Source organism: Podarcis vaucheri (assembly GCF_965113315.1).
Source record: "Podarcis vaucheri genome assembly, chromosome: 2".
NCBI classification, from domain to species: Eukaryota; Metazoa; Chordata; class Lepidosauria; order Squamata; family Lacertidae; genus Podarcis; species Podarcis vaucheri.
Window position 1 is genome coordinate 14,275,469 of NC_138760.1, and position 21,757 is coordinate 14,297,225.

The window sequence follows — 21,757 nt, forward strand, 5'->3', positions numbered from 1 at the left end:
AACCATCTCGTCCTCTGTTGTCCCCTTCTCCTTGTGCCTCCATCTTTCCCAACATCAGGGTCTTTTCCAGGGAGTCTTCTCTTCTCATGAGGTGGCCAAAGTATTGGAGCCCCAGCTTCAGGATCTGTCCTTCCAGTGAGCACTCAGGGCTGATTTCCTTCAGAATGGAGAGGTTTGATCTTCTTGTAGTCCATGGGACTCTCAAGAGTCTCCTCCAGCACCATAATTCAAAAGCATCCATTCTTTGGCGATCAGCCTTTTTTATGGTCCAGCTCTCACTTCCATACATCAATTCTGGGAAAACCACAGCTTTAACTATACAGGCCTTGGTTGGCAAGGTGATGTCTCTGCTTTTTAAGATGCTGTCTACTGTATTTTAGAATCAAAAGAACAACTTGAATGTCGCGGACAGTTGGGAAGGTTAATGTTAAATGGTAGGAAATGCATAAAATGTTCAAGCTGACCTTCATTTTACCCCCAAATCTTAGTGGCCCTTCCTGCATCCTGCATTCCTTCCCCACCCTTCCTTCCTAAACGAGCAACCAAGGTTGATCCTTGTGACCCTGGCTTCACCCATTCCAGCTTCCTAGTGCAGCAGAGGCCCTGTGTCTGTTTCACAGGCAAAGATCTATAAAGGTTTAGCCACGTCCTGTGTTTAGGCTCTTCAGCTGGAGTTAGCTGGGAAAGCTAACCTAAAGCCCACATAAGAAATCTTCCAGGAAGGAATAAGGAAATATGGCTGATTTTAAACTGGTCTAGGCTTCCAACATGTAAGAGATGCTGACGGCCTACATTAGTAAGTAGGGCAAGTTTAGAAGCTAGAAGTAACCGCTAATGTATTTTCACTGCAAAGCAGGCAACCCTCCATTTATGCAGAGGTTATGTTCCAAGGCACCGCGAACATCAGTGAAATCACTTATATTTGAAACACCATTGGAAAAAGCCTGCAAGCACCCCATTCCAACCACTGCCCCATTCTGCCCCTTTTCGTGATGTTTCTGGGTCACTGGGGGGGGGGAGTAACGTATGCCCTCCAACTGACGAAAATCGGGATGTGCGTCTTTTGGTGTCATGCTCTCACAGATGCCAGCTGGTTGGCACAGGAGTGTGGCATCAAAACGAGACATTCCAGCATCCAGTCAGAAGCTGGGAGGCCTTCTGTAATTCTGGGATGTCCTTGGAAAATCGGGAGGGTTAGAGGATACTGTTAAGTTGAGGATAAATATATCAGACGACACAGCGATTCTTCAAACAGCTGTTGTTTATTCACAGGCCAGAACAGAACTGGGCTGAAGGGTTCAGTCAGCCTGCTTATATAGAGCTCAACTACAACACAACAGTAACAACTTTCTGTAACTATCCAATCACTGAACGTCACTTTCAATTCCTTATTTGCATTTGTGGACCTGAGTGAAAACTATCTACAGTATCCCCCTGCTGACCCAGGGAGAGAACTTCAGTACATAACAGATACAATACCATGTTCTGCATATTTTTTGAATAAAACAAACTGTTTTGTTTAAAGTTCAGTTTGTGCCATTTGATCCAAGGGGATTCTATTCAACCTTTATTACCATACCTCCCCTCCACATCCTTGCCTTGGGCCTTTTAGCTACAGTATAGTCCTACTACGCTCTATTCAGCAGGTAGTGACAGCTATCAACCAGTCTATTCAATTGTGGGTTTAATACCAATATCAAAGGTGGGGCACTTAGAAGCCCAGGTAAACTAATCTTCTCAGAATCATAGAAAACGGGAGATACGTAGCCGCTCCAGCAACATATCTCTATTTCCTTGCATCCAGAAACCCAAGAAGGGTTTTCACTCTTGCTAGAAGCTCAGCCTTGCCCTCACCGGTTCTGGAAGGCTTCTATAGAAGAGTCCCTTACGCACAGAGACTTTGCGCCTGCCCATTAGGGGAAATAGGAAGCCCCGAACATATATTTTTTTAGATGTCCTTTTTATGTTGAGATTCGTAGAGACACCACTGATCCTTTCCTGAAGAGGCTCGCCGATCTTTCAGACAGGTCTAAACTTAATTCTCTCCTCCTAGGCAAAGATCACAAGACGACCTGGCTGGCAGCCAGATTCTGCGCCCAGATTTGTAGGCACAGATCACCCTCTAGAATAAAATAGCTTACTAGGGAAAAGCTGACGTCACCCTTTGGGGCACCTCAGGATCAACCTTTATGGCAGCCCAAATCTCAGTTGTATGGGTGTATGTATATATCTCAATTTTAACTCATGAGCTATTGCTGCAATCTGCTCCGATTGTATATTTCATCTTTATGAACGCTGTTTTTATTGTGTTATGCGAGCTGGTCTTTGACCATAATAAATTATCATAAAATTTAAAAAATCTAATCTTTTTAGTGTCTGGGGTGGTGGTGGTGGAAGGGTACACATTTTGGTGTTTTTTTATAATTTTTTATTGGATTTTCACAATTTATATCAACACAAACAATACACAATACAAACATACAAACACAAAAAAACAAACATGTATAATTTCATATCCAGTTTTCTTAACACTTATTTCGTTGACTTCCCCATACCTCCCCTTTCTGCATTCCAATTTCCAAATTTATTTCAGCAAATCCTTCCCCTTAATTTCATCTAATCGTTTCCTTTCCTTTTCTCTTACTTAAACTTTTTCAGTTGTAATCTCTTACTTTCAATAACCACGACATTTTAGCATTCATTAATTTTACAATATTTCTTAAGATAAATTTTAAATTTCTTCCAATTTTCATCCGCTGTCTCTTTCCCCTGGTCTCGGATTCTGCCAGTCATTTCCGCCAGTCCCATGTAGTCTATCACCTTCATCTGCCAGGGTACACATTTTGAACCATGGTCTACTATCAGTTGGGGCAGCAGGATCTCTCTCTAAGCTGTTTTTGGTAACAGCTGCCAGACAAAGGAGCTGCAGCCTCTTATTTGGTCTGTGAGAACATCTGCATGATCCTGCTCTGATAGGTTGACTGGCCTTCTCCTGGTTGCCCGAGAACTATAAATGCTTCTAGGGTCTTGTTGACAAATGGCAATCGCAGAGATCCTATGTCAGCTGCAAGTCAGGGCCTCCCCACTCCCTAGAGAGGGAGAAAATTAATGATGACACAAGGATCAGTGTCTTTGTAGTGGAGACTGGGCTTCCATTCTTCCAACTGCCTTGAAGCCTCCTTTGGAGACATGTGGCACAATATAAATGTCATAAAACACACAAGCAAATAAATTAGATCACTATCAGCTAGAAATGGGTGAGTATGTCAATACTGGTTACTCTCAGTTTCTATTTTCCCCCAAGCTTAAATATACTTTCCCACATGTCCATATCAGTTTGTGATTTTAATAATAATAATATCCTCATGAAAATTCACCAGCATTTTAGGACGAATTTATGCTAATATACACATTTTTGCATGTATATGATTGAAATCTCAATTTACTCTACAAGATGTACTATACAGTGGTGCCCCGCAAGACGAACGCCTCGCAAGACGAAAAACTCGCAAGATGAAAGGTTTTTTCGTTTTCGAGTTGCTTCGCAAGACGAATTTCCCTATGGGCTTGCTTCGCAAAACGAAGCTTGCCCCCGCACCCCGGACCTCTTTTGAAGCAAGGGGCGGCGGGGAGAAGATTGCTTCTCCCCGTTGCCAGCCCCGCAATCTCCGGGGACAGAGGGGAAGGCGCGCGCGCGCCTTCCCCTCTCTCCCCGGACCCCTTTTGAACCAAGGGGCGGCAACGGGGAGAAACGATTCTCCCCGCTGCCCCTTCCCTTGCTTTAAAACAGGTCCGGGAACAGAGGGGAAGGTCCACGGCGCTTCCCCTCTGTCCCCGGACGGTCTCCATAGGAACGCATTGATTGATTTTCAAAGCATTCCTATGGGAAACTGTGCTTCGCAAGATGAAAACTCGCAAGAAGAAAAAACTTGCGGAACGAATTAATTTCGTCTTGCAAGGCACCACTGTATATATGTAATGTATTGTAAGACTATTACTAAAGCCTGTTATATTGGGGAAAAATAAATAAATAAAGTAACCACCAATACATCCATTTCAGTTTAAACATAAAAGTCTATATGTTGCTTTGGAAAGTGTGGATTAAGAAAAAATTGCCTGTAAATGCCAACTAAATTGAATCTCTGATCCCACCCCTAACCTCGTCCCCAGGCTATCTGGTTGGTCTCAACCAGGCCCTATGAAAGGCTGTCTACCATCCACCCACCACCCCCTGGTACAGAGAATGTCTAGAAACCCCCTTTCTTAAAAACCAAGGGACAATACAGCTTCTGCACGTGCAAAACATTTCTGGGTCTGAGAATTCAATGGGGAGGGGAGTCTGTGGTTACCTACGTGCGGTTTCCTCCATTCATGCTTTATTTAGCATCATGGGATGGATTTGGGTCTCGTGTGTGCCAATGCTACGCTGCCCTAACTCAGTTTCTGTCCGTTTGCACTGGTGCGCGCTAGTGACAGCAGAATCGAGCAGTGTGCAATGGTGTCAAAGGCAAAGCCAGGAGACAAGGAAGCCTGTGTCTGGGAGGAAATATAAATAGAAAGCATTTTGTTCTGCTTTCTGCCGGGGGGGATGAGGCAAAGCTACCTCGGAGGTTAAATAAATGATTGGGGCATGTAACAGAGAATCTATTCATGCCTATGCGTTAACGCCTGTTTGTAGAGGGTGTAATGTCATTAATGGGGAGTTTGGTGAGTGGGCCTTGGCCTAGCGAAAGCTGTCATCAAGTTCCCTATCGCAGCCCATCTTCAGGTAGGTTTGCATGTGCAAAACTGGGCTTATTTCTATGTGGAAGCACCTGAATTCCCACTGCCCACATCCAAAAGCGGTGTTGCTTGTACTGGTGTATCATTAATAGATATGGGCAACCCTTGTCCATTTCAGTTTCTCATGTTTACAAACTTAAATTCAATTCTCCACATTTTGCTTTTTGCTTTTTTTAAGTCCTTTTTTGGCAATCTGTATTTTTGCAAAGCAGTTTTCCTCAATTTAATGCATTTTGCCTGTTGTTTTCACCAGTACATGCATTTTCCCCAAGATTAATACTATTAGGAAGGTCACCTGGTAAGCATTCTAATGTCATTCTACTGTCATTCTAATTTCTGGCTGATATTACATCATTGAAAATTTGGATGTTTGCATAGGAGACAGTTAACAGGTCCATAAAGACTGCCAAAAGTTGGTCAAACCTACTAGCCAGGTCTAACCAGGTACTAAACCAGTGTTTCCCAAACTTGGGTCTCCAGCTGTTTTTGGACTACAACTCACATCATCCCTAGCCAGCAGGACCAGTGATGATGGGAATTGTAGTCTGAAAACAGCTGGAATCCCAAGTCTGGGAAACACTGTACTAAACCTACTAACCAGGTACCTTCCTTTGTTACAGATATTGCTGTTTGACTGCTTAGAATAGCAGGAGAGGAGATGGAACTTGCTTATGTGTTCTGAATGGGTAAAGGTAAAGGGACCCCTGACCATTAGGTCCAGTCGTGACCAACTCTGGGGCTGCGGCGCTCATCTCGCTTTACTAGCCAAGGGAGCCAGCGTACAGCTTCCGGGTCATGTGGCCAGCATGACTAAGCCGCTTCTGGCGAACCAGAGCAGCGCACGGAAACACCGTTTACCTTCCCACCAGAGCAGTACCTATTTATCTACTTGCACTTTGATGTGCTTTTGAACTGCTAGGTTGGCAGGAGCAGGGACCAAGCAAAGGGAGCTCGCCCCGTCACAGGGATTCAAACCGCCAACCTTCTGATCGGCAAGTCCTAGGCTCTGTGGTTTAACCCACAGCACCACCTGCGTCTGAATGGGTAGAAAGCAGGTTTGTCAAGATCACTGAGATCTGTGTGTGCTAAGAAAACAACAGAAGGTGCAGGTTTGGGGGGAAGAGGCAGAGAAGGCCGGGCTGAGTTTTGTGGTACATAAGCGAAAGGCAGATGCTTTGGCATGGCAGTTTATTGCCAATTCAGTGGTGTGCATGCAAGCACAGTTTGCACATTGTCCAGGTCACATTGTCCTCTATGAAAAATTTCCCATTTAATCTGGGTATACTGTTTCTGCTGAAAATCTGTTAAGTAAGAAGAAGAAGAAGAAGAAAGTAGGAGGGGGTGACGGTAAATCCGGATTAAACAAGATAGAGGGAATATCAGGTGGCATTTCCATGAGGAAAGCATTGTGTGAAACTTGCAACAGCACTGAATCCACAATGAATTTCCACGTAGAATTTTGCCTTTCCCTGGAGATCTGCTGCAGCAGCAGTGGACCTGCAGTGGACTTGCATTTCCGAGCACAATTCAAAGTGTTGCTGCTGACCTTTAAAGCCCTAAATGGCCTCTGTCAAGTATATCTGAAGGAGCGTCTCCACCCCCATCGTTCTACCCGGACACAGGTCCAGCACCGAGGGCCTTCTGGCGGTTCCCTCACTGCGAGAAGTGAGGTTACAGGGAACCAGGCAGAGGACCTCTAGGTAGTGGCGCCCTCCCTGTGGAATGCCCTCCCATCAGATGTCAAAGAGAACAACAACTACCAGACTTTTAGAAGACATCTGAAGGCAGCCCTGTTTAGGGAAGCTTTTAATGTTTGATGTATTACAGTATTTTAATATATATATATTTGGAAGCCGCCCAGAGTGGCTGGGGAAGCCCAGCCAGATGAGTGGGGTATAAATAATAAATTGTTGTTGTTGTTGTTGTTGTTGTTGTTGTTGTTATGGCAGGGTGTTACATCTGTGCTGTGCCAGAAAGACCCTTTTGTGACAACCACAGGCTAAGATGCCACCTCTCAGTGTGAGAGGAGATTTGAAGATTTGATGCTTATAGTGAGACAAAGGAGCACCCACACATCTGACCCACAACTGAATTCCTTGTGGCCCTCCTGTCCTTCACCCCACAAACAAGCAGGTGTCATTGTGGTACCTTAAAGGTAGGAGGGGGACGTCAACAACTCCACCGCCCATTGTCTGTCACCAGCTGTTGACTTCTTGGGAGCCCCTAGAACCAAAGGGAAATATGTAGGCTCCGTAGCGCGAGGCCTGTGAAAGGCTTCCTATAATCCCTGCTTTAGCTGCCCAGAGGAAGATAAACAGCCCAAACATAGGCCAGTGAATTACTGTTAATATTATGGAGACCATAAATAGCCAAGTGAAGAGAGAAAGCCACTGGCTGTACCACAGAGTGGTAGGAAGCTCAAACAGAATAATATTTAAAGAAGCAGCCCCACCTCATTAACGAAGGATGAAGGCCAGTATGGCTGGCACTGCAGTTTAGTCAGGCAGGCAAACAGCTGGGGTGTGCGATGCTGGGAAATCAGCTGAGCTTGGCATGAGGACAGGGGCATGCAGTACTGCCAACTTAACTGGCTAGTGGGCACAGAAGAGCCCATTAGCTGCAAAGCTGGCACTGATAGGTAGGATTCAAAGCAGAGGCTCACTTCACTCTTCCACTCAGAAAGATACATATATATTGTCTTGAACCCCAAACAATGTCAGAACCCCAAACAATAGGTAAGCACCTTCCTTTCAAACCAGGGAAAGGTCTTTTAATATTGCCTCCAGGTTTCCTTTCCCCAGTCAGAGAGGGATGGGATCATGATCTCTAGGCAAAGGTGATGGTGTTGCAGGGGAGGCAAGACTAGAGGTTGGGGAATCTGTTGGTTTTGGTTTCTCTCCATTTTTAATTTTCCTGATCAAAACCACAGCTCTCCACATTTTCACATCGGCTTGCAATTAAAGGGGGGTGGAACACTTTATCCCAGCATATGCGTTTTTGTACACATCATTTTGCTGGGAGCTGCACTGTAAAATTCAGTGCCGTGCAAATTTTGAACATGTTTCAGTTCACATCTTTTCCCCCAGAAAGTGCAGATTATGTATGGTTTGTTTTTAAATGTGAACCGAATCTATTTTCTCCCCAGTCTATAGCCAGTGCACACTGCCTCTGTCTTGAATGATGTTGTCACTGCCTGTATTCTGGCAGATGGAAGGCAGGCTGCATAGGCTTACCCCACTCTGATGGGCACTGACCAAGCATTTAACATGTGCATGCAATTTTTCAAGACATACCTCAGCCTCTCTCACTGGGCACAGTTTGGAAATGGCTGTTCTGTAAGCAGGAAGCACAACAAGGGAAAGGAACAGCACTAAGACCAACTTTTGTTAAGCGTCATGGTGCTTCAGGGAGAGAGTACCTAAAAAAAAAGCCAAAAAAGGGGAAGGGGTAAAAATGTGAAGAAGCAGAGATTAGCTCCTGCATTCATTCTCTGGGCTGTTGTTATGTTCTGAGTTGAATAGGATCCAAAATGCAGCAGTCTGATTGGTCCTAGAACAATAGGATTCAGAATGCAGCAGTCTGATTGGTCCTAGAACAGTAGGATTCAGAATGCAGCAGTCTGATTGGTCCTAGAACAATAGGATCCAGAATGCAGCAGTCTGATTGGTCCGCAGGAGCCACCCAATCCAACTCCAGGTGGAAGTGAATCCGCAACCTGATTGGCCTACAGGAGAATCCCAGAATTAGCAAATCACGTGGGGCCCATTGTGTAAATAATGTATATAAAGCAGACATTCTGGGGAAACTTCTATTCCTCACTACTACGAGCTGAATAAAGAGCATGAAATCCACACTCGACTCCGAGTATATTTCAGCTATATATATCCTCAGCATCTACAACTGCACAGCTTTACCATGGAATGGAATTTCAGATAAGGGGATAAGTATTTGAGAGGTGGAAGCTCAAAAGGGGAATGACTGTCCTTTGCTCACAAAAAAAGTGATTTGGATTATAGCCATGCCCTGTGCTCCCTATTACACCCTCCCTTCTTCCCCCCAAGCTAAAAAAAGCTCTACTTTGAGGAAGAGGGAGAGATGGGCTTTCTTCCAGAGAGAGGAGACTCTTTTTTGTACTATAAGATTAAAAGTACACATCTGTAAGGTTATTAGGTACTATATTTACTGTACATATTCATTAAGTTTGGGGCATTATTTTTAAGCCTCCTGTGTATCAACTAATAACAGAAACAACTGAAGCCTTTGAACTTGTAATTCATCATGCCACATAGCCTGATAGCTACATTAGTGAAAATGAAAAATATATGTGCATTACTGACAGAATCAATAATGAAAAGATCATATTTTTCTTTGGGGTTCCTTTGTAAGATATCGGAATGGTCAATGTAATGTAAGTCACACTGAGCTACACTTGTGCTTTGTAACATATATCTACCTATTTTGGCAGGTCCCTGGGTTTTTTAAATAAGTCCACAAAGGCTAAGATATCTTGTCTGTACTGTGAACTTCTACCTTTTACATTTCAATTTAATAGCAACAAATATTTTAGACCACAACTGTTATTTCATTCTGATAATAATCTGTCTGACCAACTTGAAATCTCTCTCTCTTCTTTCAGTTGCCACCTACAAGATGGGCTCTTACTTTGTTCCAACACTAAGCAAGTAAGCAAACCACTTTGCCCCTTTCCTACGCTTTTAGATTCCAACCCCTTTGAGAGAAAAAAAGGGGAGTGACATTCCCAAAGGGAATGTATTTACAATGGAAAAGGTCCAAATAGCTGGCAACTGGAATGTCGTCGTCCCCCCCCCCTCAACCCGCAGTGTCCTGACAGACTTCCTTGTGAGCCTGGTGACCTCACACAAAGCTGCCCTTCTATTTTTGCACAGCAGGCTAAGGAATGCTGGCGGGAGGACTGCAAACTAGCCAGAGCTCTGAGAGGCCAGTCTGAGCCAGCTTATGCTCACACAGGGTCCTGTGGCTTCAATGGTGACTGGGCTTACTGGAAATTAGTGGGGTTGGATGAGACGACAAGATTCCACCCTGAACGAGAGAAGGTGGCAGGCTGGTGGCAAGGGGAAGAAGGAGAGCAGGATGTGTACTTTGGCATCCTGGGAATCTGGAATGCATTTTGCTGCATCAGGTAGCATAAGGTCTTCTAAACCAAGGCAAGGAATTGGAGATTTCAGTAGCTTTCTCTAAAGTAAGAAGCCCAGGAGGGGGTTGTTCATTGGATGGTCAGGGTAATTTGCTACAGGATTTCCTAGAGCCGGTCCCATCCCCATGGGGATTTATACAGAAGTGTGGTTAGTGATTGCGTTGTAGAATTCATGGCATTTGACAAAGCCAGGTCTGACTGGCAGATATCCCATGGTGGCTGGTTGCACAAATCTCTGGTTTTACCCGCCTTGTTTTCATTAGGCAAAGAAACAGGATAATAAAATGATGGTAATCCTTCTTCCAAATCAGGGTGATGCTGAAGGGTTCTTTATGCTTGTATTTTGTTTAGATTTTTTTTGAAGAAGAGAAAGATGAGGCAGATGAGACTATACAATAATAATCAGCAGCCTTTCCTAACCTGGTGCCCTTCCAATGTTCCTGGGCAGCAATGCCCATACAGTGGTACCTTGGGTTAATAACTTAATTCATTCTGGAGGTCTGTTCTTAACCTGAAACTGTTCTTAACCTGAGGTACCACTTTAGCTAATGGGGCCTCCCGCTGCCACTATGCCACCCCTGCGCAATTTCTGTTCTCATCCTGAAGCAACGTTCTTAACCCGAGGTACTATTTCTGGGTTAGCAGAGTCTGAAACCTGAAGCGTCTGTAACCCGAGGTACCACTATACAGTCATACCTCGGGTTACAGACGCTTCAGGTTGCGTTTTTTTGGGTTACGGACCTGCCAAAACCCGGAAGTACCGGAATGGGTTATTTCTGGGTTTCGGAGGTCGCACATGCGCAGAAGCGCTAAATCACGCTTTGCACATGCGCAGAAACACCGAATCGCAACCCGCAAGTTGAGAACGTGCGGGTTGTGAATGTGCATCCTGCACAGATCATGTTCGCCACCCAAGCGTCCACTGTAATTGGTCCCCCCAAAAAAACCCCCGAACTTGTATGATAGTTTTAGTATATACAGAAAAACAAAAAGAGGCAGGAGAAAAGAATCCCTACTCCTTTTAAAAAAAACAACAACCACTTAATCCATCAAACACAGTATTTCACATCCCATCTGAATTATAAAAAAAAAAAATATTTAAGTCCATATCAAAGATAATAGAAAGGGGTTAGTTTAAAAATAACAAATAAACAAATAAAAACACATTAAAACTATGCTTACAAATTAATATATTGGAAGATAATCAGACCCAAAAGGCAAATGGGCATTTGAGGTCGACTGGTACAACCAGAAGCAGTAAAATAAGTCAATAAGGGCCAGCAAGTTTCTGGGTGACAGGAGACGGGCAGGTGTGGGGGACTCCCTGGTCCTGAATGGGGTAACTGTGCCCCTGAAGGACCAGGTGCACAGCCTGGGAGTCATTGTGGACTTAACAGTTGTCCATGGAGGCACAAGTCAATTCTGTGTGCAGGGCGGCTGTCTACCAGCTCCATTTGGTATACCGACTAAGACCCTACCTGCCTGCGCACTCGCCAGAGTGGTACATGAGGTGGTTATCTCCCGCTTGGACTACTGCAATGCGCTCTGTGTGGGTAATCCCTAGTTTGCCTAATGGGTAACCTGTAGCCTGTAGATCTAAGTTTGTGACAGCTGATTCACACATGCAAGACATCACTTGCATTTCAGCTATATAGGGCATGTATATATGAAACAGCTGAAACTCTAGCAGAGGTCATCAGTTCACGTGTAAGAAAAGTCCAAAGCAATTCACCCTCAAAATGCTGTTTTCCTTCAACTTGTGCTTTGCACATTATCACAACAAATATTTGCTGCAGGTTTTATGTTGATTGTCCCTGATTTCTTTTCTGCTTGCAAATTTCAACACAGTCCAGGGAACATTTGACTCTGATTATTCCTAATTATTTTCCTCTTGGCATTCTTCTTACATTTCATAACCTTCTAATCTCATCTGAAGTCATCTTCCCAAGCAGCTGGGCACCAAAGCATGTGCTGTTGCCAAAGTCCCTCGAAATCAGTAAGGCTGCCCAGAAGAGCTTAATGGGAATTTATTCCAAAAGCCCTCTTCACAAATCTGATGCATTCTGGTCCTAATTAATGAATGTGGTAACTACAGTAGTTCCTTAAAGATCTGAACATGTTGAACTCCCCTCCACCACCACCAAAAAAAACTGCTGAAGCAGATTTTTGGGCATTGAATTACAAGAGGATCTGTCCTGGAGTGTCAACACAAGGGGGCTTGTGAAGAAGGCGCAGCAGAGACTGTACTTTTTGAGAATACTAAGGAAAAACCATCTTCCGCAGAAACTGCTGCTTGCCTTCTATCACTGTGCCATTGAGAGCGTGCTCACTTATGGCTTATGTGTGTGGTACGGAAGCTGTACTACCCAGGACAGGCTGGGGTTGTGCAGGGTTGTTAAGGCAGCAGAGAGCATTGTTGGCTGCCCACTCTCCACCTTAGAGCAGATTTATGCCACAAGGTGCCATAGGAAGGCACTGGACATAGTAAAAGATCCATCGCATCCTGGTCACTGTCTCTTCGAGCTCTTGCCGTCGGGACGGAGATACAGGACGATGAAGACAAGAACGAGCCGTCTTAAGAACAGCTTCTTCTCCAGAGCGATCTCGGCCCTGAATGGGAAGCCCGGACTTTGAAAGTCATCTAATCTCCCTTGCTGTATTATACTGTATTGTTTAATTAGTGTTTTTATGGAGCAGTCAAGTAATTTCGTTGTCCCCGAAGGGGGCAATGACAATAAAGATATTATTATTATTATTACTATTATTATTATTATTATTATTATTATTATTATATCCTTCTTCTATCACAGAGAAGAAACAAGTTAAAAGTTTAAATAATGATGTTTTAGTAGTGCACATTCCAGAAATGCAGCCATATTACGTGTCAGCAGTTCATTTTAATAATAAGTGGTGCTGGGGCTCAAACCTGCTTGGAAGGTCTATTCCCACATCTGCATGCTGTGGTTAGTCAACAATAATGGAAAAGCACTCTGAAGATGTTCAGGTGACCTAAATCTAAGTCCTACGTTGAAAATGCTGACAAATCAGAGGAGTAGGGAGTTAAAGAGATCATATTTCATACGTTGCCAGATTTATTGACATTTCAACTTTCATTGTATAATAAACCTGTCACATATACTGTATTATCCTTTGACTTCTGAATACCTGAGCTTCACATCTTGTCTAATTTCCTTCAGATACAAATTTTGTAGCTGGTAAAGGCAGCCATCCAAAAATAAGTAAATATACATAGGATTGCACCATTCATATATGGAACTTCTACTTGGGTCCTTCAGATTATACTCTTTGCTTGTTGACACACAAAACTTTATCACTCGGTTTAAGATAGTGAAGTAGAACAAAATAGGTTTTTGGAGGTTTCCCAGATTCCTCCTGCTTCGTTTTCTAGGTGCGTTACCTAGGTGCTCAGTAGAATTAGTGGGTACTGACAGCTTTTATTTTTGGCTGATAGATGTCAGTGCTAAAACTGGAGAGTCTAAATCTATTTAAGGTCATGCCTGGTCTCTGCCTGAAGTAGGGATGGATGCATCAGTCTACTACCTGCCTATATCGTTTCTGCAAGTATTCATTCATAAATCCATTCCCTTTCATCCATGCAATCTTGCAAGAAAGAAATGGTGGTATTTAAACCAATTTTTACTCAGAGTAGACCCATTGAAATTCATGGCCCTAGCTTTGTCATGTTCATTAATTTCAGTGGCTCTACTTTGAGTAAATCTTCAATGGATACCACCCTACAGTACCTGAAACTGAATAAGCTTCTTGTAGAACAGGGTTGACTCCAACTCTTATCAGCCTCAGCAAGGACTGATGGGAGTTGGAGTCCAATAATATCTGGACAGCCCAGGGCCTCCATATACGCTGCCCAGGCTTGGGTCCCAGAGAGGTCACTTGGGTGCTATCAACAACCTCAGATATGCAGATGACACAACCTTGATGGCAGAAAGTGAGGAGGAATTAAAGAACCTTTTAATGAGGGTGAAAGAGGAGAGCGCAAAATATGGTCTGAAGCTCAACATCAAAAAAACGAAGATCATGGCCACTGGTCCCATCACCTCCTGGCAAATAGAAGGGGAACAAATGGAGGCAGTGAGAGATTTTACTTTCTTAGGCTCCATGATCACTTCAGATGGTGACAGCAGCCATGAAATTAGAAGACGCCTGCTTCTTGGGAGAAAAGCAATGACAAACCTAGACAGCATCTTAAAAAGTAGAGACATCACCTTGCCAACAAAGGTCCGTATAGTCAAAGCTATGGTTTTCCCAGTAGTGATGTATGGAAGTGAGAGCTGGACCATAAAGAAGGCTGATTGCCGAAGAATTGATGCTTTTGAATTATGGTGCTGGAGGAGACTCTTGAGAGTCCCATGGACTGCAAGAAGATCAAACCTCTCCATTCTGAAGGAAATCAGCCCTGAGTTCTCACTGGAAGGACAGATCCTGAAGCTGAGGCTCCAATACTTTGGCCACCTCATGAGAAGAGAAGACTCCCTGGAAAAGACCCTGATGTTGGGAAAGATGGAGGGCACAAGAAGAGGACGACAGAGGACAAGATGGTTAGACAGTGTTCTCGAAGCTACCAGCATAAGTTTGACCAAACTGCGGGAGGCAGTGGAAGACAGGAGTGCCTAGCGTGCTCTGGTCCATGGGGTCACGAAGAGTCGGACATGACTAGACGACTAAACAACAACAACTTTGTCATGTTCATTAATTTCAGTGGCTCTACTTTGAGTAAAACTTTGATGGAGACCACCCTACAGTACCTGAAACTGAATAAGCTTCTTGTACAACAGGATTGACTCCAACTCTTATCAGCCCCAGCAAGGACTGATGGGAGTCCAATAATATCTGGACAGCCCAGGGCCTCCATATACACTGCCCAGGCTTGGGTTCCAGAGAGGTCACTTGGGTGCTGCTAATGCAGCAAAAACAATGTGGGAGGCAGCAGTTGTGAGTTACCGGTCTCTGCAGCCACAGCAGGCGCTGTGATTCTCCAGTGGTTTGACTTCACCCCTAGAAGTGTCTCTCAAGGCAGATGGATGCCAGAAAAATAACAGATTCTCCAGCCCTGCTGTACAGAGAAAGCAAACAGACTCACTCTCCCTAATGGTCGGGACATTCCTAGGGCAAGTTAGCTAAAATGGGGCTGTCTCGTTGGTAGAACACAGAAAAGAAAAATGGAATCCTGACCCTGTAGCAGTTTTAAAGCTCCAAACTACAAACCCAGGTTATGTTCTCAAGCACATTTCAGACTGGCTGACCTCCTGCTTGGACAACTGCAGCATCCAGACTCTGCGCTAGTGCATGGATTGCTGCAACTTATCATTCATAAGACTGCAACACCAGGCAGGAAAGGAATGGTTCTTTACTATTCTAATGTTGGACACACAATTTAAGCAGACCCAGTGAAGTCAATGGAAATGACTTAGGTTCATCAATTTCAATGGATCTACTTTGAATCAGAGTAGGATTGGGTACAACCCATGGCAGAACTCCAAGTGTCCCTATTTTCCAGGGATAGTCCTGGATTTACAGAAGCCATCCCAGTTTCTGATTTGATCCCAGAATGCCCTGCTTTTCCTTAGTACATAGCTTTTTCCAGCTGAGAAATGTTGAAGGGTAGGGGAGTTTTTAATGTTTAATGTTTGATTTATTGTGTTTTTAATATTCTGTTGGGAGCCCAGAGTGGCTGGGGAAACCCAGCCAGATGGAGGGAGTATAAATAATAAATAATAAATTATTATTATTATTATTATTATTATTATTATTATTATTATTATTATTATTATTTTAGGGTGTCCCTATTTTCATGGGATAAATGTTGGAGGGTATGGAGTTTTGTGTCATGTTTCATTATGTTTTTATATATGTTGCAAGCCGCCCAGAGTAGCAACCCTGTTAGATGGGTGGGGAATAATAATAATAATAGTCTAAAGGTAAAGGGACCCCTGACCATTAGGTCCAGACGTGGCCGACTCTGGGGTTGCGGTGCTCATCTCGCTTTATTGGCCGAGGGAGCCAGTGTACAGCTTCCGGGTCATGTGGCCAGCATGACTAAGCCGCTTCTGGTAAACCAGAGAAGCGCACGGAAACGCCGTTTACCTTCCCGCTGGAGCGGTACCTATTTATCTACTTGCACTTTGACGTGCTTTCGAACTGCTAGGTTGGCAGGAGCAGGGACTGAGGAATGGGAGCTCACCCCATTGCAGGGATTCGAACCGCCGACCTTCTGATCGGCAAGTCCTAGGCTCTGTCTGTTCACGATTTCTGAAGATGGCCTTTTGGTGGCCTGCGGGGATACATTACAAACCTGAGCAGACGCCGAGATGCAAGGAAGCATGCATGCACACAGTCTCCGTCCCTCTTTAGCTTACAGCGAAGTAGGGCACGGAGCCATTTCTTTGAGGGAAAACTGAGGCATTCTGTCCCAGGAGCTGAATGACCTCTTGATCCTTTTGCAAGGGCATGGCTTAGCCGAGGACAGCTCTCCGGGCAGGCCTGCATTCCTGGCATTCCCAGCGCCAAACCGACGACGCATTCCTGTCCCAAGTAGGCCGGCGTGTGTGCTTCTGCCTCCGAAGTCGGTGGTGCGAGGTTGCTAAGGAACCGGCCTTCCCTTCAGACAAAGGACCCACTGTCTGGTGTGCTTCTGAAAGCACAAGCAAATGAAAGGCCCAAAGGTTCAACGAGGGAGAAGGAATTGGGGACCGCGTATCCCCTTTCACGTCCTCCGACTTAGTTAACATCTTCACTGGGAGTCGGCCAGAGATGCGGGGAATCAGCATCTTCTTTCCCACAGATTCAAAGAAGGGCAAACCTAAATGTGCGCCCTTTATTTTCAACTCGGCTTTTTTAAAGCACATAACCTGCAAATGCTGTGATGATGATGATTAATTATTATTTATACCCCGCCACTCTGGGCAGCTCCCAATAGAGTGTTAAAAACAATACAGCCTTAAATATTAAAAACTTCCCTAAACAGGGCTGCCTTCAGATGTCTTTTAAAGATAAGATAGCTACTTATTTCTTTCACATCTGAAGGGAGGGTGTTCCACAGGGTGGGCGCCACTACCGAGAAGGCCCTCTGTCTGGTTCCCTGTAATCTCACTTCTCGCAGCAAGGGAACCGCCAGAAGGCCCTCGGCACTGGATCTCAGTGTCCGGGCTGAATGATGGGGGTGGAGATGCTCCTTCAGGTATACTGGACCGAGGCTGTTTAGGGCTTTAAAGGTCAGCACCAACACTTTAAGTTGTGCTCGGAAACATACTGGGAGCCAATGCAGATCTCTCAGGACTGGTGTTATGCGGCTACTCCCAGTCACCAGTCTAGCTGCCGCATTCTGGATTAATTGCAGTTTCCGGGTCATCTTCAAAGGTAGCGCCACATAGAGCGCATTGCAGTAGTCCAAGCAGGAGATAACTAGAGCAGTGTTTCCCAACCACTGTTCCGCGGCACACTAGTGTGCCGCGAGATGTTGCCTGGTGTGCCGCGGGAAAAATTAAAAAATTCGGAAGATTTTTTTTTTAAGTCAAATTTTCCATTGGGGCACCGTCACTAGATGACCCCTGGGGTTCCCTCCCTCCCTCCCGCTCTGCGCCTCCCTCCTCCTCCTCCTCCTCCTCCGGGGAGGCCCTTCCTGGCTCTCGGCCAAGGCTTGGCGGCTGCCACTCACTCACTCGCTCGCCCACCCGTCCCTCCATCCCTGCACCCGGCCTCTCCCCCTCCGTCCCCAGCGCGGGGGCTGCCAGGATCCGTAGTCCCCTCGCCCTTGGGCTCTGCGCCCGCGCGGGGTGTGCAAACTGCGTTTCCCAGCGTGGCCTGGCGGGCCGGGCGTTTTGTTTGAAGCGCTCTTCTCCCGGCCATGGAATGAGCGCAGCAGCGGCGGCCGGGCGGGCAGGGGCTCTTCTGCGCAGACCCCGCGCAGCCTGCCTGCGCCCTCGCGGAGATCGGGCAGCAGGATGGAGCCCGGGGATCCCCGCGGCGGCGGAGGCGGAGGCTGCCCCCCAGGTAGGGCTGCAATGCTGCATCGGCGCCGTAGGGGACGCATCGGACTGCGGGGAGACCCCTTGGCGGGCGTGCAAGGCAATGCATGCGTGCAGGCATTGCATGGAGTGCAGTGCAATGCAATGGTAACGCGGCGCCCTGCATGCATGCATGCAACTTCCACCGGCGCTCCGGACTTGGCAGGTGAGGGGGGTCCCCAGTGGGCGGCAGAGAGAGCCGGGAGGGCGAAGGGGAGCCGGGGGGCAGCGCTGCTCCCCGAGCCGAGCCCGGGGGGGAAACTTTGGCGTCGTTGCGCCGGGTGTTGGAAGCGGAGGCTGGCGGGGGCCCCTCACCTGCAAAACCTGGTCGCCTCTCATATATTTTGTGCATTGCATTCATCGCCCGCTTTCTCCTCCAAGGAGCTCCCGGGGGCGCGCGAGGTTCTCCCCGTGTTATCCTCGCAACAACAGCCCTGCGAGGTGGGTCAGGCGAGTGGCCCAAGGGAGCACCCAGGGATTGTCCTGGCCAGGTGGGGTGATTTGAACCCTGCTCTCTGTCCGGTCTTCGTCCTCATTTAGCCCCCACATGTGCATGACTGTGCATGACTGAGGTTTCCCCCCCTCGTCTTGGCTATGGTGTGAGTCTGTGCTGTTAATTAATGGGGTTCTGCCTTCGGAGAAGATGAGCCAGCCCTCAAGGAGGTGATTATGTAATTTGCTAGCAATTCATGTCCCTCCCGGCGTGACGCTGCGTGCTGACGTCACGGGGCTGTAATGGTGGTGTGCCTCGAGATTTTTTTCATGAAACAAGTGTGCCTTTGCCCAAAAAAGGTTGGGAAACACTGAACTAGAGCATGCACCACTCTGGCAAGACAGTCCGCAGGTAGGTAGGGTCTCAGCCTGCGTACCAGGTGGAGCTGGTAGACAGCCGCCCTGGACACAGAATTAACCTGCGCCTCCATGGACAGCTGCGAGTCCAAAACGACTCCTAGGCTGTGCACCTGATCCTTCATATTAAGCCTGTATATTATCTGGCTTAAGATTTCTCTTCCATGGCTTCATCTTGTAAGGCTCAGATGACACATTGGTTAGGAAGGTTTGCTCTAACAAGAATGTAACAGATAACAGCAGCAGCGGCAACAAAAACCATCCTATTTCTGATTCTTCCCTAGAAGAATCCAGAGCCATCTAGTGACTAAAGTATCAAATGACAGCCAGCAGTGTCCGTCTGTGAAATGGACAATACAGCATTGGTAAGAATAGGCTTGCCATACGTCAGGAAAGCTCCTGACATGTCCTGGTTTTCCGGTTGTAAAAACGGCATCACGGAATTGGCAAAATGACAAGGAAAACCCGGATGTATGCGATGGGGAAAGCAGTGGGGAAAGCCCAAAAAGCTGGGTTTGTTTGGTTTGTTCCCCCCCAAAAAAGCTCAAAAATTTTGGGGTCTTCCTAAAAAAAATTTAGGAAGGAAGTTGTCTGTTTTTTGTTTTCGTATATATATATATATATTTATTATATTTTCTGTTTTACAATTTAAAATACTCATTTAAGCATCCTTAAAATATCAATGACTTCCCTTCTTCTCGTTCCATGGTTCATTTTGCATATCATAAATCCCTGCATATTTTACAAAAACTAAACTATTCAGTATCCCATTATTGCATCCATCAAAACATTGTTGAATTTATCTTAATGTTGCCAGCATTTTCAAGTGTACGCAATTTCCCCCCATATATTCAATAAATGTTTTCCAATCTTCTATAAAAATATATGCTCTTCTTGTTCTCTTATTACTGTATATATGTTAAGTCTACAAGCTGCGCATATTCTGTCAGCTTAAGTTGCCATTCTTCTTTAGTTGGGACCTCACTTGTTTGCCAGGAATTTTACTGTTTGAAATATGGCAACTCTAGGTAACAACAACCTAGGATAACAACAACAGTAGTAGTAGTAGTAGTAGTAGTAGTAGTAGTAGTAGTAGTAGTAGTAATAATAATAATAATAATAATAATAATAATAATAATAATAATAAATGCTATTTTTGTAGAAAAAGTGGTGCCTCCCTCTTTCTCTTAGAATGGCAATGGCACACACCCGAGGGGTTCCAGAACCAAGTTCTGGTGAGTTCTCTCTGAAAAAAGCCATAAAATAAATAATAATAATAATAATAATAATAATAATAATAATAATAATAATAATAATAATATCAGCAGTTGGAGAAAAGAAAGCCCTTCTTCTGAGACCTTGAATGGTCTCTGTCAATCAGAAGTCGACAATACTGGTGTTCTAGATGCACCTAACTTGGCGTACCTTCATATGACTTAGGTGTGCCAGAACTCTACACAGAGCAACAGTTGTTCTGCTTGTCAAGCTATGAATAAAACCAGAAAGTCCAGCGCTGCGTCCTACAGCTGGCCATAACTTTAGGAGCTCTTCATACAGGTACCATATTCATAGAGTTGCCAGGAAAGAGACCTTGGCGGTGGCATTTGGCTAACCCTGTATTTGAGCAGACCCTGTCAAGGTCAATATTGAATCCATTTGGAGACTGGTGGCAATGCTGGACCCTGCTTTGGGAAGGTGGAAGCACCAGAAGACAGTCAGTCAGTCCCTTTCCTTCTATGGACACTTTGTCCGTGGGCAGTGAAGGAAACATAAATTCTGCAGAATTTGAATTATTTTTGATACAAAGCAGCCCAATGGCAGGAAGTGGAGCAAGGTGGGATTAAGCATCATGCTAAATTCTCTAGAGAGAATGAACTGGAATTTGTTTACTGAATATTGCAAAGAGACAAGTTATTCAAATGTTCAATGTTATTTTGTATTGCTTTGAACTGAAGAAATACATCAGTATATAAAGCCTGTTACAAAAACCAGGTTTTATATACTTTATATACAGTGGTACCTCGGGTTAAGTACTTAATTCGTTCCGGAGGTCCGTTCTTAACCTGAAACTGTTCTTAACCTGAAGCACCACTTTAGCTAATGGGGTCTCCTGCTGCTGCCGCGCCACCGGAGCACGATTTCTGTTCTCATCCTGAAGCAAAGTTCTTTACCTGAGGCACTATTTCTGGGTCAGCAGAGTCTGTAACCTGAAGCGTATGTAACCTGAAGCGTATGTAACCCGAGGTACCACTGTATAGCGAAAGAATGAACTGGAATTTGTTTACTGAATATTGCAAAGAGACAAGTTATTCAAATGTTCGATGTTATTTTGTATTGCTTTGAGCTTAAGAAATACATCAGTATATAAAGCCTGTTACAAAAAACAGGATATGAATCTAGATTCAGCGTTGGTCTGACGCAGTCAAAATAAATAAATAAATAAAAAGTCCAGTAGCACCTTAGAGACCAAGTTTATTCTAGGTATAAGCTTTCGTGTGCATTAGTCGGTCTCTAAGGTCAGACTTAGTCGGTCTCTAGGGTGCTACTGGACTATTTATTTTTTATTTCAACAGGATATGAATGTGTGTGTGTTTCAGAAGTGAATCATTTATATATTTATATATTTGAATGGTGAAAAAAATAAATGTAGAGTTACATGCAAAATAAAAAATAAAAATGGAAGTTGCAGAGACACATCAGCACTTGGCTCCAGACTCAAATCCCCTGTGAATCAGCAGGCAGGGAAAATAAAGTTTTGGGTGGCCTATGTCATGATCACTGCAGAGAGTCCAAGGTACTCATCTTTTGAATATGGGATAAATAGTTCCCATTTTCTTTGAGAAAGAGTTGGAAGTAGTGGCAAGGAATCAATGGAATATTGTCTGCTCAGCTGAAGGTACACTTACAG

The 21,757-nt window shown here is 45.0% G+C and overlaps 1 long non-coding RNA gene across 1 annotated transcript in view; it reads right to left on the reverse strand.

Annotated features, from left to right (window-relative positions):
* The window catches only part of LOC309526702, a 29,064-nt gene extending 12,750 nt beyond the window's left edge, over positions 1–16,314 (reverse strand). Inside the window, exons 1-2 of the long non-coding RNA XR_014216860.1 lie at positions 16,290–16,314; positions 8,076–8,200 (exon numbers count right to left, since the gene is read on the reverse strand). This is a non-coding gene — a long non-coding RNA (uncharacterized lncRNA). The remainder of the gene's footprint in view (positions 1–8,075; positions 8,201–16,289) is intronic.
* Between the last annotated feature and the right edge of the window lie 5,443 nt (positions 16,315–21,757).